The sequence below is a fragment of the Polyodon spathula genome, chromosome 19 (assembly GCF_017654505.1).
Source record: "Polyodon spathula isolate WHYD16114869_AA chromosome 19, ASM1765450v1, whole genome shotgun sequence".
Classification (NCBI taxonomy): Eukaryota; Metazoa; Chordata; class Actinopteri; order Acipenseriformes; family Polyodontidae; genus Polyodon; species Polyodon spathula.
The window spans coordinates 17,909,827-17,924,083 of NC_054552.1; the positions used below are offsets into that span (position 1 = coordinate 17,909,827).

General features: G+C 38.2%; 1 protein-coding gene across 3 annotated transcripts in view; it reads left to right on the forward strand.

Moving 5' to 3' along the window:
- The window catches only part of LOC121294497 (CD276 antigen-like), a 124,858-nt gene that overhangs the window by 7,536 nt on the left and 103,065 nt on the right, over positions 1-14,257 (forward strand). The window contains exon 1 of one of the 3 annotated variants that reach the window (XM_041218254.1): positions 1,919-2,012. The exons of the other annotated variants lie outside the window; for them this stretch is intronic. The gene's annotated coding sequence lies outside the window, so the exon portion shown is untranslated. Of the gene's footprint in view, positions 1-1,918; positions 2,013-14,257 lie in introns of those variants that run through there. 3 annotated transcript variants of the gene reach the window in all.

Below are 14,257 nucleotides of genomic sequence, written 5' to 3' on the forward strand. Positions count from 1 at the left end.
GGTATGTCTCTTTCTGCCTGTCTGTTGTTCTCCCTGTCTGTCTCTGCCAGGGTTTATTGGTATGTCTGTCTGCCTTTCTTTCTCGCTGTCTGTCTTTGCCTGCTTGCCGGGGCCATTAGTTCTGCTGCAGGGTTCCCCATGGCGGTGGAGGAGGGCACAAACGGTGCCTTTCTTTCAACTCCTGTCCTTAAACAGCAGGACCTTGTAGTCCTCAGATGAGCAGAAGGAGGGGCTAGCAGGAGGGGTGGAAGAACTTGAGGGGGTGGGGGATTCAAATCAGAGTGCAGGCTGCTGAGAGCGCTGAGTATCCAAACCTGTGCTCCTCACTAAAAACATATGGTCAGCCTTTATTACTGGTTCTTTCTGTTAACACTTTACATAATGAGTGACCGCATGCTAAAATTACATAATGAGTGACTGCATGCTAATCCTCTTCATCTGCAAACATTGTTTCAGTAATAAAAAGAAATCTGCTCAAAGGAATGGCAATCAATTATTTTCAAAATAATGGCAGTCCTTTAATTGACCACTTCATTAAATCAATGTGACACAAAAAAGAGGATTTTACTGCAACACATTTTACTCAACCATGCATAAACACACGCACACTTGTTTGTGTCTTTAACCCTACCAGGCAAAGTGTGGTGTGCTGTCAGCTGGTGTGTGTGGGTTTATATGGACTCTCTCCAGGGCTGGGCTGGGTACTATGCTAGTAGCACGCTAGTTTCCAGAGTAAGGCCTGGCCTCACAGCTGCACAGCATCGGGGTCTCTGACTCCTCTGTGTCCAGAAAGTGTATTTCAAACTCCCTGTGGTGGAGGTGGGTGGTTGGAAAGGAAGTTGTTATTTTAGCAGGATGTTAAGATATCCTGGCCTTCGTAACATCACATGGATCTTTATCACAAGAGATCTGATGCATTATAATTGGTTCAAGTAATTTTAGATTGCGCTGGAACAAAAGCCAGGAAGGCTGAGGGCCTTGTCCTGGCTCCTGGTCCTCACGGCACTCTGTGCAGGATGTTTCAGTTGTTCTGGTGGGGTACATGGTCAGCCAGGACGACACTCTGTGCAGGATGTTTCAGTTGTTCTGGAGGGGCACATGGTCAGCCAGGACGGCACTCTGTGCAGAATGTTTCAGTTGTTCTGGAGGGGTACGTGGGCAGTCAGGACGACACTCTGTGCAGGATGTTTCAGTTGTTCTGGTGGGGTACATGGGCAGCCAGGACAGCATTCTCTGTAAGGTGTTTCAGTTGTTCTGGAGGGTGCATGACCATTTCTCGATTTATTTTAATAATTATTTTCTAATTACAAACTTCTGCTCATAATTCTTCTTAGTTGTCCTGTCTGGATTTGCACGATGAGCGACCGGGGTGTCTGCTTCTTGATGACTGGCTGATTCCCAGTGTCCGCCTTGCCTAATTCTCACCTTTTTCTTTCTTTTTTAGAGTGGGAATTTTTTTGGTACCTATGTCAAAGTAGTGCTTTTGTTTTTGTTTCTGATGCGTTTGTTGTATCGTTTTGGTGTTTTCAGGCTGTAGTAAACTGTCTGCTGTGGGCAATCTTGTCCTTTTAACTTTCTGCCCATTACACCTGTGCAGGTCATTTGTAATTCAGTTCCCCAGGGTATGTTTTTGTATTCCAATAAAGCTAAAGGGAAGTTTTGATTAGCTTCTTTAGCTTTCTTTAACACGTTTTTAACTATTTGCACAGTTCTCTATGTCAGTCCATTGGACTGTGGGTACAAAGGGGTTAAAGTAACATGTGTAAATACCCAGTTTTCTGTGAATTCTTAATTTTCTACTTGCATAATGTGGTCCTTTGTCAGAGGCGACTTTGTCTGGTATTCCATGCCTTGTAAACATGGACTTCATTTGGGCGATCACTTCTTCACTTGTTTTTTTTTTTTTTTTTTTTTTAACAGTGCCATTTCAACAAATCCTGAAAAAACATCCATGATCAGGACATATTCTTTACCTTTGAAGTAGAAGATGTCAGTGTACTTGGATTGCCAAGGTCTGTTTGGCACCCTGTGGTATCAGTGGCTTTTACTGTTGTCGTTTTGTATTTCTGGCATACTGGGCATTCAGACACAGTTATTAATGCATTCATGCCTGGCCAGTACAGGGTCTCTCTGGCTCTTCTTTTCCATGCTTCTATGTCAAGGTGTCCTTCATGAATTACTTTGAGCATTTCACTCCACTTCTGGGGTATTACTAATCTATCACCTTTGAAGATCAGTTTATCGGCTATGCTGAGCTCTTGTCTTACGTGCCAGTAGGGTTTTAGCCCATTCTGAACTTTCTTGCTTGTTTCTGGCCAGCTGCATTGTTTTAAAGCCAGCATTGTTGTATCCTTTTCTAGCTCTTCCTTTAACTCTTGGTGTTTGTCATAAGAGATTGGGAAGTTTTGTATCTGCATATGCACCTGTGCCTCAGCTTCTGCTTCCATGCTGTCATCTGCTTCTGGTAGGTTAGCTCTTGACAAACAGTTGTTTACCTGGGAAATATTTCAAGGCATACCGATATTTCTGTAGGGTTAAGAGGAATCTCTGAATTCTAGGTGACACTTTGTTCAGTGATTTTTATTTATGTATTTATTTTTCACTATAGGTTCCAGTGGCTTATGATCAGACTCTGTTTCAATTCTTCTGCCGTAGACATATTGATGAAACCTCTCACAGCTAAATACAACTGACAGCGTTTCCTTCTCAATTTGAGCATACCTTTGCTCTGTGGTGGTCAGCGCTCTTGGTGCGTATGCAGTTGGTGCACCATCTTGTAGCAAAGCTGCTCCCAAACCTCATCCAACTGTATTTGCCAAAATCCGCTGGAAGCATCTAAAACACTAAAGCACTTGGCTCCTGATAATTTGCTACTAATTTCTTCCATCATCAAGAGTTGGTAGTGTTATCTTTTAATCACTTTGTTTAGTTCTTGCAGATCCAAGCATATTCGTAATGACTTTTCAGGCTTTTCCACTATTATCATGGTGCTGATCCACTCGGTTGGTTTGTTTTCTTTCACAATGACGCCCAATTCTGTCATTTCTTTTCAGTTCTTTTTTTAACTGTCTCTAAGTGCAAATTGTATTTTTCTAGGTGCATGCACCACGGGAGCAACATTCAGGTCTATTTTAGTTCTGTGAGTGCCCTGTAAAACGCTTAAGTCTCCAAACACATCATTGTATTGTGCCAGTATCTCATTTTCCTCTTGAGCTGTTCTCACTTCACTAGTTTGTGCTCTCCCTAAGCTTTTGACCCTAAAACTGGCTGTGCTTTTACATCCACTATAGTGAATTTAAAAGTTTTGACAATACCTTTATGACTGGAATTAATTCTCCACTGCATGCTGTCAGTCTCACTTTTGTCTTGTTTTAAGGTTATGGTTTTGAGCTCATTTTCTGGTAAGTGTCTTTCGGCAGTACATTGTGCTTCGGTATCAAGTTTAATCACAGCCGGCTCTCAATTTATTTTTAGCCTTGCTTTCCAGTCTTTTCCAGCTTTTTCTGCATTTCCCAGGGTTCCTCTTTGCAGTTCACTTTCGCTTTCAGTGTCTTCTTCCAGCTGTTTCATTGTCCCGTTTTACAGATCTTTGCAAATGATTTTTCGTCTTACAGTTCATGGACTGTTTTCCAAAAGCTGGGCAGCTGTTTCTTGCGTGCTTGCTGCCACACCTTCCGCACATAGTCTACTGTCTCGCTCTACTACTGCCACCTTGTTGTCTTTCCTTTCCTTTTGCTCCGAATCTCTTTTAATCTTTTTATTTTGTTCATTTGTTATTTTATTTCAGAATTTCCCTTATAAAATGTCCTATAGGAGTACTATTAAAAAAAATACTATTTTACAGCACTGTCCTTTTTAATGTGCCCTATAGGACCTTTTAAGATGTACTATAGGATGCTCCAGCTGCCCTCTGGTATGTCCTATATGATGCCTATAGCACTGTCATTTTGATGTCCTATAGGATACTCCGATCTATGGTGTCCTATACGAAACCAAATCACTGTCCTTCTAGTGTCCTGTAGGACTCAGCTGTACTATAGGTTACTCTGCCCTTTAGAATGCCCTATGGGATACTCAGTAGGATTGTCCTCTAGGGTATCCTCCAGGGTATTCCATATATCTGTCCTCAAGGGTTCCCCATAGGTAATAGGATACAAAAATATAGAACTGGTTTTGAATTAAGTCACAGTTTATTAAGACAGCTTTTATTTTTACATGAGCTATAGCCTAATTGTAGGGTGTAGCTCATCATAAAAAAAAAAAAAAAAATAAGACTCTGACTGAGCTTTGATGCACAGTTCTCAAAAGTTTAATTTAGAATGACAGTACATACTAATAACAAGCTCTATTTTTATTTATCTAAACCTGGAAGTTGTTGTTTGCATTCTTTTACAGACATAAATACACGAAAGAGACTGTTGGTACACTACAGAAAGGGCCCTAATCTAATGATTTAAATAAACACAGAATCAGTCAGATAATAGAATATAATGTGATGTTATCTGTTGTACTGTTGTGCACTCTTCTTTTTCCATGCAACCAGTTTTCCGTCGTTGTTCAGTTTAGCTGTGTTGGCTTTCCTTACTTATTTTTCACTACTTCCAAGTTGCTTATTTGTGTACACTAAGTAAATAGTAAAAGAAAAAAAAAAAACACAGTGCCATTAAAAAATGACGAGTTTAAAGTAATTGTACAGTAAAGTATCATTCAGTTTTCATTTACAATATATATTCTAGGTACCTAAGGTATTGTATTGTTTGTCTGCAAATTTAAAAGCTTATCAATTATTTTAAAAATAATTTAAAAAATTTTGTCTTTTTCATTTCTTAAAATTTTAAGACCATTGTTTGTTACGAAAATTTTATATAGATATATATATATATATATATTAATATATATATATATATATAATATATATATATATATATATATATATTTTATAAAACTTTTTTATATTCTAGTTTTTTAAAACTTAACAACATGGACCAATTTTAAAATCTGAATAAGGCACTCAAGGACATGCTATTGGTACCGCTACCCGAGGTGTGGTGTTATTCTACATCGCCACATTCCCTATTGGTATGTTATTGGTTAAATATTCCATTGAGAAAACAAGATTCCAACTATCAGATGGTGCAAGGGTGATCCCACTGATGGTAAATAAACTAACTAGGCTACATGGCCCCAAATAGGGTCCTATATTTCAAACTACATTTATGTAGTAATAATGTTCAAATAATGGGCTCTATTTACTAAAGTGTTTTAAGGAATTTTATGTTAAGGACTGTTTTTTCAAGAGTATCACTACACATGTTTGGAGTTTAAATAATGCTTTAAAAATCTGAATAAGACCTAAATCCTACCTTAAAAATAGAAGACTTTTATTAACTTTAAACATTATTAAGTTAAATAGGAGTTAAAGTAAAGTAATAGTCCTTAACAAAACATTCTTTAGAACACTCTTTAAAGATGAGTAAATGACCAATAATTCAAAACAGAGCTTCTAAAGCCTTCATACCTGATAAGTTTAAATATAAAATAAACACCTACCACAGCCTGACAACCTCAGTAGAACTGCATGCTTTTTCATACGTTATTGCTTGCTTATTAAAGCTTTTACTGAATTAAAATGTGATTGTTCTTACCAATAATCGCATCCACAATATCTGGATCATGGGGTTGTTTTGCTTGTGAATCCTTATGTGCATTGGATTTGATCCATTCAGGGATTTATTGGTGAGTTCTTCCGCAGTGTGAGCTACCCGTAATAGGTCTGCGGTTAGCTTCATTGTGTCTTTGTGGCATCACATCTGTAGCTTCCTTTTTGATACTGACACTTTTAGTCAGCTGTACGTTCTAAAATCATAAACAAAGATGTGGGTAAATGAAAAAGTTATATATACTAGCAAGTCATATAAAGATGTTGATATGCAATATTAGCTATCAAGTCCAGATATTTAAAATTGCATGAAAAATACTTTTTCTTTTTTTTATCACTTTTACACCACAGATACTGTGTACAGTATTTTTGAAGACAAACCTCTCCATGCTATAGTAACACCTTCCTGTTCGGGCTATACCTTAAGGTATGGAATTGTCTCCATTATGCTCCCTCACTTTTGGTTCAGGGCATTACTATGCCTGCAGACAGTCGTCGGGTATTAACCTAAATAACCCTTTTCCTACCTCATCACTCTTTTGCCCCATTGTTCTGTTTGCAGGTGGTGTCACATTTAATGGTGTTGGCATCTTTTGATAGTTGGTGGTGGGTCCATTTTCAGCAATTCCACTCGCTCCAGTATTTCTGGGAGTTCTAACCTATATGTTGAAATGTTAGCTGTCTTTTACTGTTTATTTTTATTTTTTTATTTTATTATTTGTAGTATTTATGACTAAATGCATTTATATGATATAGTTATGATTAGATTATTCTGCACTTCACATTCTTAAAAATAAATATTAGGCCACGTAAGTATTTCTATCATTGTCAGTTTTATTATGCATTGATTTCCACAGCACAAAACTAAACAAACTAGCAAAACACAAATCTATTAATTTAACAAGTTTTATCAGGAAAAAAAAAAAAAGGATTTACCTAATTTTTGGGTGACCCCACAAAACCTTAGATCTAACATGTAATAAATAGCTTTATGTTTCTGTTTAATTTATATTAGGTAAAGTGAATACTATAGATTGAAACAACTTAAAATACTAAGATCAACCAACCTTTAAGAATCCTGAGAACTGTCCGTAAATTAGCAATTTCTCGTCTTAGTCTTTTATTTTCTTTCCTTATAACTTCATTTGACATTTTAAATCCTTCTTTTGAATTTTGTCTATAATCTTCATCTGTTGAAGTATCTTCTCCATCTGTATCAGGAATCTACAGGAAATGTGCCACAGATAGGTATTATTACAACAGCGTTTTCCCTTAAATGTTGTTTGGATGCATATGGAATATTTAAAGTGAAGCACTTACATGTACACAATAGGTCTATTTGATTGATCTAAACGCAGTGGTATTGAATACCATTGCTAGTAACAAATAACACATTATAATTATTAACGAACAACAAATGACATAAACATGCACATTTGCAAATTAATGCAAGTAGTAAATTATCAATTAAAAAAACAACAAACATTTGCGAGTATAGATTAACAGTATGCTGCAAATCCAAAAAGTGCTACAAACCCGCTGATATAGACTTTCTGGTGCCTTGGTCTTCAGTTGTTGTGACATGTTTGCACTTCTGCACTGCTCTATCTCCTTTCTTTTAAGTGGTGATTCATCACTGCTAAAAAAAAAAATCTGTAAACATCTATGTCGAATTTATACATTGTCTATATATAAACAAATGAAAAAATCATACAGCAATTACCTTTCAAGGTCACTTATATGAAGATTCATTTGGGTATAAAAGTCGTTTTTTCTTGTTGTGTTTCCTCCTTTCCATAATTAAGTATACACTTTGCTTTTTGTGAAAGTCTGCCAGTCCCCTAAAAAATAGTAATAAATATTGTATCATATTTAGTGTGCCTACACTGGTTAAAATTCAACAGTGGGTCTTTATTTAAACCTTGTAACAGAAACATGGTTACCCCATAATGTTCTTGTACTAGATCAATAGTAATACAAAAATACCATACAAAGTAGTAATAATAGGTACAGCTTTTAAAGTGAAGGTAGTGTTCTCAGAAAAGTGGGTATAATTTTACCTAAGTAACTTAATACGAGTTGCTATACAGTAATATTCATTGTATGTTTGCTGTTTAGTATGTAGGCAAGTTCATTAAACAAAAAAGAGTACATTTCACTATCTATCTATCTTGGCGGTGTCTGTCGGTAGTACGGTGCTCAGTGAGTGAGTGGTTCTCCCCAGTTTTTTCCTTCTATTAATTATACATATATATATATATACACACACACACACACACACTTTTTTTGTTATGTTATAGTGTTATTAAATCCGATTGAGAGTTGGGTTTTACAAATTGACGGCCGTTATGGCCAAACCGGAGGGAGGGAGGGGTTCAAGCGCCAATTTTGAAAATTTAACAAGACCCCCCATTAAAATCGTTGTTGATGCTACAGTACCGGTGCAAAAATGTGTTGTTGAACTCGGAAAAGTAGCTGGGTGTGGAAACATGAAGTCGGCTTTAAGGATGAATAAACCTGTAGTGGTTTTCCTCAGTAATGAGGAATTAGTTCAAAAGGTACTGCAGCAGGGATTAGTAATTAGTGGGGTGTTAGTTTCTGTTTTGCCTCTTGCGGTCCCTGCTAAAAAAGTTACTTTTTCCAATGTTCCCCCTTATTTAAAAAAATATCTGATATTAAAAGAACTAAGCCGGCACAGACAGATAATGTCAGGTATGTCCATGATTCCTTTGGGCTGTAAAGAACCTGACTTAAAACATGTTGTTTCTTTCAGGAGACAGGTCTATATACTTTTAAATAATAGTAACGATGAATTAAACGTAGGTTTTAGGTTTCGTGTTGATGTCGCTGATTTATGTAATCTTTGCCTCAACAGAATTAATTAAATGTTTTCACTTGTGGGCGTGAGGGGCACGCTGCAAACAACTGTAAAAACAGTGAGGACCACGATAGAGGGGAGGCATGCCTTGATTTAGTCTTTTCAAATAACGAAGACAGAATAACTAAAACAGAGGTCAGAGAACCACTGGCAAACTCAGAACACAACATGGTCTCATTTGAAGTGTTTTTTAAAACCCCAAAAGTAATGACTAAAGCTAAGGTTTACAACACCCACAGAAGAAGGATGGTTGTTCTTCAAGAGAGGCGCAAAACAATTACATCCCTAAAGTAGACAAATCTAAATGTAAAACTAAATTGCCAAAATGGTTTAATAGATCAATTAAAAAAAAATATTCAGCGAAAAAAGGCACTTTACAAAGCGTTAAAAGGGACCAAAAAGAAAGTACGCAGAAAGAGTACACGGAACTGCAAACGCAAGTCAAAAAGGAAGTTAGAAAGGCCAAGAGAGAAATAGAAATGAACATTGCTAAGGGAGCTAAAACCAATTCCAAAATGTTTTTCCAATATTACAACAGCAAGAGAACATTCAAAGAGGAGATTAAATGTTTAAGAGATACAAATGGCAAAATCGTAGATGAAGAAAAAATAGCAAATATTAAATGATTACTTTTCACAAGTTTTTACAAAGGAAGATACTGACAACATGCCCCACATGTCATCCGGTTCCCATTTAGTTTTAAATAACTTTAGCATAACTGAGGCAGAAGTGTTAAAGGGCCTAGGAGCTCTTAAAATAAACAAATCCCCTGGGCTGGACGAGATCCTCCCGGTAGTACTCAAAGAAATGAAAGAAGTAATTTACAAACTGCTAACCAAGATCATGCAGCAGTCTCTTGACACAGGGGTGGTACCGACAGACTGGAAAATTGCAAACGTAATACCGATCCACAAAAAGGGAAACAAAACTGAACCAGGTAACTACAGACCAGTAAGCCTGACTTCTATTATATGCAAACTTATGGAAACTATAATAAGATCCAAAATGGAAAATTACCTATATGTTAACAGGGTCCTGGGAGACAGTCAACATGGTTTTAGGAAAGGGAGATCGTGTCTAACTAACTTGCTTGATTTTTTTGAGGATGCAGCATCGATAATGGATAATTGCAAAGCATATGACATGGTTTATTTAGATTTCCAGAAAGTTTTTGACAAAGTCCCGCACAAAAGATTAATTCTCAAACTGAACGCAGTAGGGATTCAAGGAAACACATGTACATGGATTAGGGAGTGGTTAACATGTAGAAAACAGAAAGTACTGATTAGAGGAAAAACCTCAGAATGGAGTGTGGTAACCAGTGGTGTACCACAGGGATCAGTATTCGGTCCTCTGCTATTCCTAATCTACATTAATGATTTAGATTCTGGTATAATAAGCAAACTTGTTAAATTTGCAGACGACACAAAAGTAGGAGGAGTGGCAAACACTGTTGTAGCAGCAAAGGTCATTCAAAATGATCTAGACAAGATTCAGAACTGGGCAGACACATGGCAAATGACATTTAATAGAGAAAAGTGTAAGGTACTGCACGCAGGAAATAAAAATGTGCATTATAACTTTCATATGGGAGTGTGGCAAAGTGGCTAGTGGAGGGGAACAGGTATAGCGGTGATGCGATGCAGGAGTGACAGGCAGACAACAGTTTCCAGTGAAAAGGTGCTTTTATTTATAATCCAGGTCTGGTGACCGTTAAATAATAAATCCCCGGCTATACACAACAATGTGTAAAGCACGGGGATAGCAATAATAGGACACAGTCCCGAACAAAACGAACACACGGTCACCAGTCCTGGGTGAGTGCAGACGTGCTTGTGGTGGGTGAAGACACTGTATTTTGTGACGGTTCCGTGCAGTGGTGATCCGGATTGTGCTGACCCTGGTCGACAGCTCCGGATAGGTGAGTTAACTGTCTGGTGGTGCAAAACGCAGACAATTGCAAACAAACACAACACGTAATTCCTCTTTACAACGAGAGCTCCTCTCTCGATCCTTCTCTCTCCAAGCGTTAACCCAAACGAAGGAGAAGATCAGCGTTACCCTGGCCCCTATATGTAATCCCGCATGATATCTAGATAAACGGTTGCAGCTGCCTTATTACTTGCAGCTGCCTCTCGTTTACCTCTCAAATCAATACGGTCTTACAACAGAGTCGCGCTTCCCTCCAGGCTGACCCACTTCCCTGACCCGGAATCGAACTGTCAGGCCAGCCCTTCCAGATACTTCTCCTCCCGTTCTTTAGCGCCCTCACAGGTTGGGAGGAAGATTCATCACCAGAACTCATCTTTCCGTCACAGGGAGATACTGAAATTGGAGAAGGAATCTATGAAAAATACCTAGGAGTTTTTGTTGACTCAGAAATGTCTTCATCTAGACAATGTGGGGAAGCTATAAAAAAGGCTAACAAGATGCTTGAATACATTGTGAAAAATGTTGAATTTAAATCAAGGGAAGTAAGTAAGACCTCACCTTGAATATTGTGTGCATTTCTGGTCACCTCGCTATAAAAAAGATATTGCTGCTCTAGAAAGAGTGCAAAGAAGAGCGACCAGAATTATTCCGGGCTTAAAAGGCATGTCATATGCAGACAGGCTAAAAGAATTGAATCTGTTCAGTCTTGAACAAAGAAGACTACGTGGCGACCTAATTCAGGCATTCAAAATTCTAAAAGGTATTGACAATGTCGACCCAAGGGACTTTTTCAGCCTGAAAAAAGAAAACAAGGACCAGGGGTCACAAATGGAGATTAGACAAAGGGGCATTCAGAACAGAAAATAGGTGGCACTTTTTTACACAGAGAATTGTGAGGGTCTGGAATCAACTCCCCAGTAATGTTGTTGAAGCTGACACCCTGGGATCCTTCAAGAAGCTGCTTGATGAGATTCTGGGATCAATAAGGTACTATCAACCAAACGAGCAAGATGGGCCGAATGGCCTCCTCTCGTTTAACTTTCTTTTGTTCTTAATGAAAGGGGAGAAACTAGTGAACAGAGTAAGAGTAGAGAGGTGCCTGTGTGTAAGGCAGCCGACGCTACAGCTCAGAATACTGCAGTTGTGCCCGGTGTGGGAGAGATTGGGGGAGCCGTATTTGCAGCTGCAGAGTCTGAGGCTGAAAAAGAAAGGGAGCCGATAGTTCAGAGATCAAGAAACTGATAATGTTGTCGAAGAATTGGGATCTCTTAATGAGGCTGCTGATGATTCGAATGTTTCCAAAACACATACCAGAACGGTTAAAAGTACAGATACTGAGAACATAGAAATTTGAAAAGGGATAGTAACAGTGCAGAGAAACAATCGGAGGAAGAAGTGGAGGAGGGTGGGCAGGTGATTAGTGCACCTATTGAAATGCCTGGGAAAAAGAGGAAAATAAAAACTAAGGAGATTACTTCAGCGAAACACAGTGTGCTCGGAAACTAGTCTGTCATTGTGATGACTGGGAATAGTTTAGCTGTGTAAAGAGACACGGTCTCTGTTAGTGTTAGCAATGCTGCCAATCTCTCAGTGACTCGGAGTACATTGGAAGTGGAAGACAACGGAGACGTGAGTGAGAGCGATCCTGACTTCTCAGTAACTTGTGAAATGTCCGCTAGTCAATCGGAGAGAGGCGGGTACAGTAATGAAGTATTCATAATTTTCTGGAGCTAATTAAAGGTAAAAGAAATGTTAGTGTAGTTGATCACTTTCCCAACTTAAAATTATTTGTAAGTTCTGTGCAGCAATTGATGCGCAACGCGTCAGTAATAGGAATTGAGAAAAAAGAACTAGACCGATTGAAGAATTTAATGAGCAAAGTGCGTGCTTCTTTTAAATCTAATAAAAATGCTTAGATATGCACCATTATCTCTTTCTTTCTGTCTTTTGGTTTGTTGTGTTTATTTTCTCTTTTACTCCTATTATGCAGACTTTTAATTTGGGTACTTTAAACATTAATGGAGGGAGAGATGTAGGAAAGAGAACAACAGTTTTTGAATAGTTAATGCATAAGAAAATTGGTGTTTCCATGATTCAAGAAACGCATACAGATGAAAACAATAAGGCAGATTGGTTTAAACAGTGGGACAGGGAAGTTATACTGAGCCATGGCACTAATTTCAGTGCAGGAGTCGTGATTTTATTTTCTAAGGATTTTAAACCGGACTCTTTTGTTGTGAGTGAAGAGGTAGGGTGGCTATTAAAAGTCCAAGTCAGTATTTGTAGTAAGACTTGTCTTGCTAAATGTTTATGCTCCAAATGATGGGAGAGAGAGTTATTCTTCCAAACTCTGAATAAAGTACTGGCACAGTGTCAGCCTGAGGATGTGGTTTTATTGGGTGGGGATTTTAATTGTACAGTAGATAACAAGGTTGATAGGAATGGCTCTGAACCCCATCCAAGGTCAGTCAGTGAGCTGGTCTCTGTCTTAAGAGACCATGATCTAGAGGATGTGTGGAGATTGATGAAACCTGATGCTCGCCAGTATACTTGGGTGAAAGGGAGTGCTGGACATATTTCAGTAGTTAGACTTGATAGGTTTTATGTTTTTAGGCATCATTTAAATGTATTTACTACCTGTGATATATGTCCTACTGGTTTCTCTGACCAAAGCTTGTTTAATTTGAGCATGCTTATCCCTTCTCCATGTGTGTACACTTCATATTGGCATTTAAACACAAAGCTTTTAAATTATATTTTATTAAATGTTAATTTTTTGGGGGAACGATGGAGAAGGCAACAGTGCAATTTTTCATCTTTAAGGCTATGGTGGGATGTCTCTAAGATTCAGATTAAACTACTTTGCCAACAGTGTACTAAAAATATTACTAAGAGTATTAGCTTAGCAATGACAGAGCTGGAGGATGATATCAGTGAGCGCCATACAGCTCTGGGGTCCAGCTATAGTGACAGGCTGTTTGAGGACCTGAAGCTTAAAAAAAGTGATCTGATCTGCTGATCTGCTAGTGCACGCCAAGTTCCTTAATTTGTCTCAGATGGACGCTTCCACCCAATACTTCTTTGCTTTGAAAAAGAAAACTGCTCAGAGTAAATTTATTTATTGTTTACAGATGGATCAAGGACAACTACTGAGCGAACCTGAGATCATCCGGGAGTACAGTGTTGGTTTTCACTCTGACTTGTTCACGCAGAGGCTGGGGACGAGTCTGGTAAAGCTCTGCAGTTCCTATATGGTCTGGTTCAGGTTCCTGAAGAAGGACCAGTTGTAAAGAGAGTGTTCTGATGCTCTTATGGGAATGAACAATGATAGTGCACAAGTGATTGATGGTATACCGGTGGAATTCTATAAGACTTTCTGGTCTACAGTCGTTTGAAGTGGTACTTGAGAGTATTACAGAAGAGGAACTGCGTTTGAGCTGTCGGTGTGCAGTATTGACTTTGCTACCAAAGAAAGAAGACTTATGTAATATAAAGAACTGGCATCCAATAAGTCTCCTTTGTACAGATTACAAAATTTTATCAAAAACTTTGGCGAATAGTTTGGGCAAAGTGATGAATTGTGTGGTGCATTTCGATCAAACGTACTGTGTCCCCGGCAGATCGATATTTGATAATATCTTTCTGATTTGTGATCTAATAGCAGCCTCCAAGCTCTTGGGTTTTAAAGTTGGTCTAATTTCTTTAGATCAGGAGAAAGCCTTTGATCGTGTAGATCATAAATATTTATTTAATGTAGTTAAGGCCTTTGGTTTTGGGCCCAGTTTTTT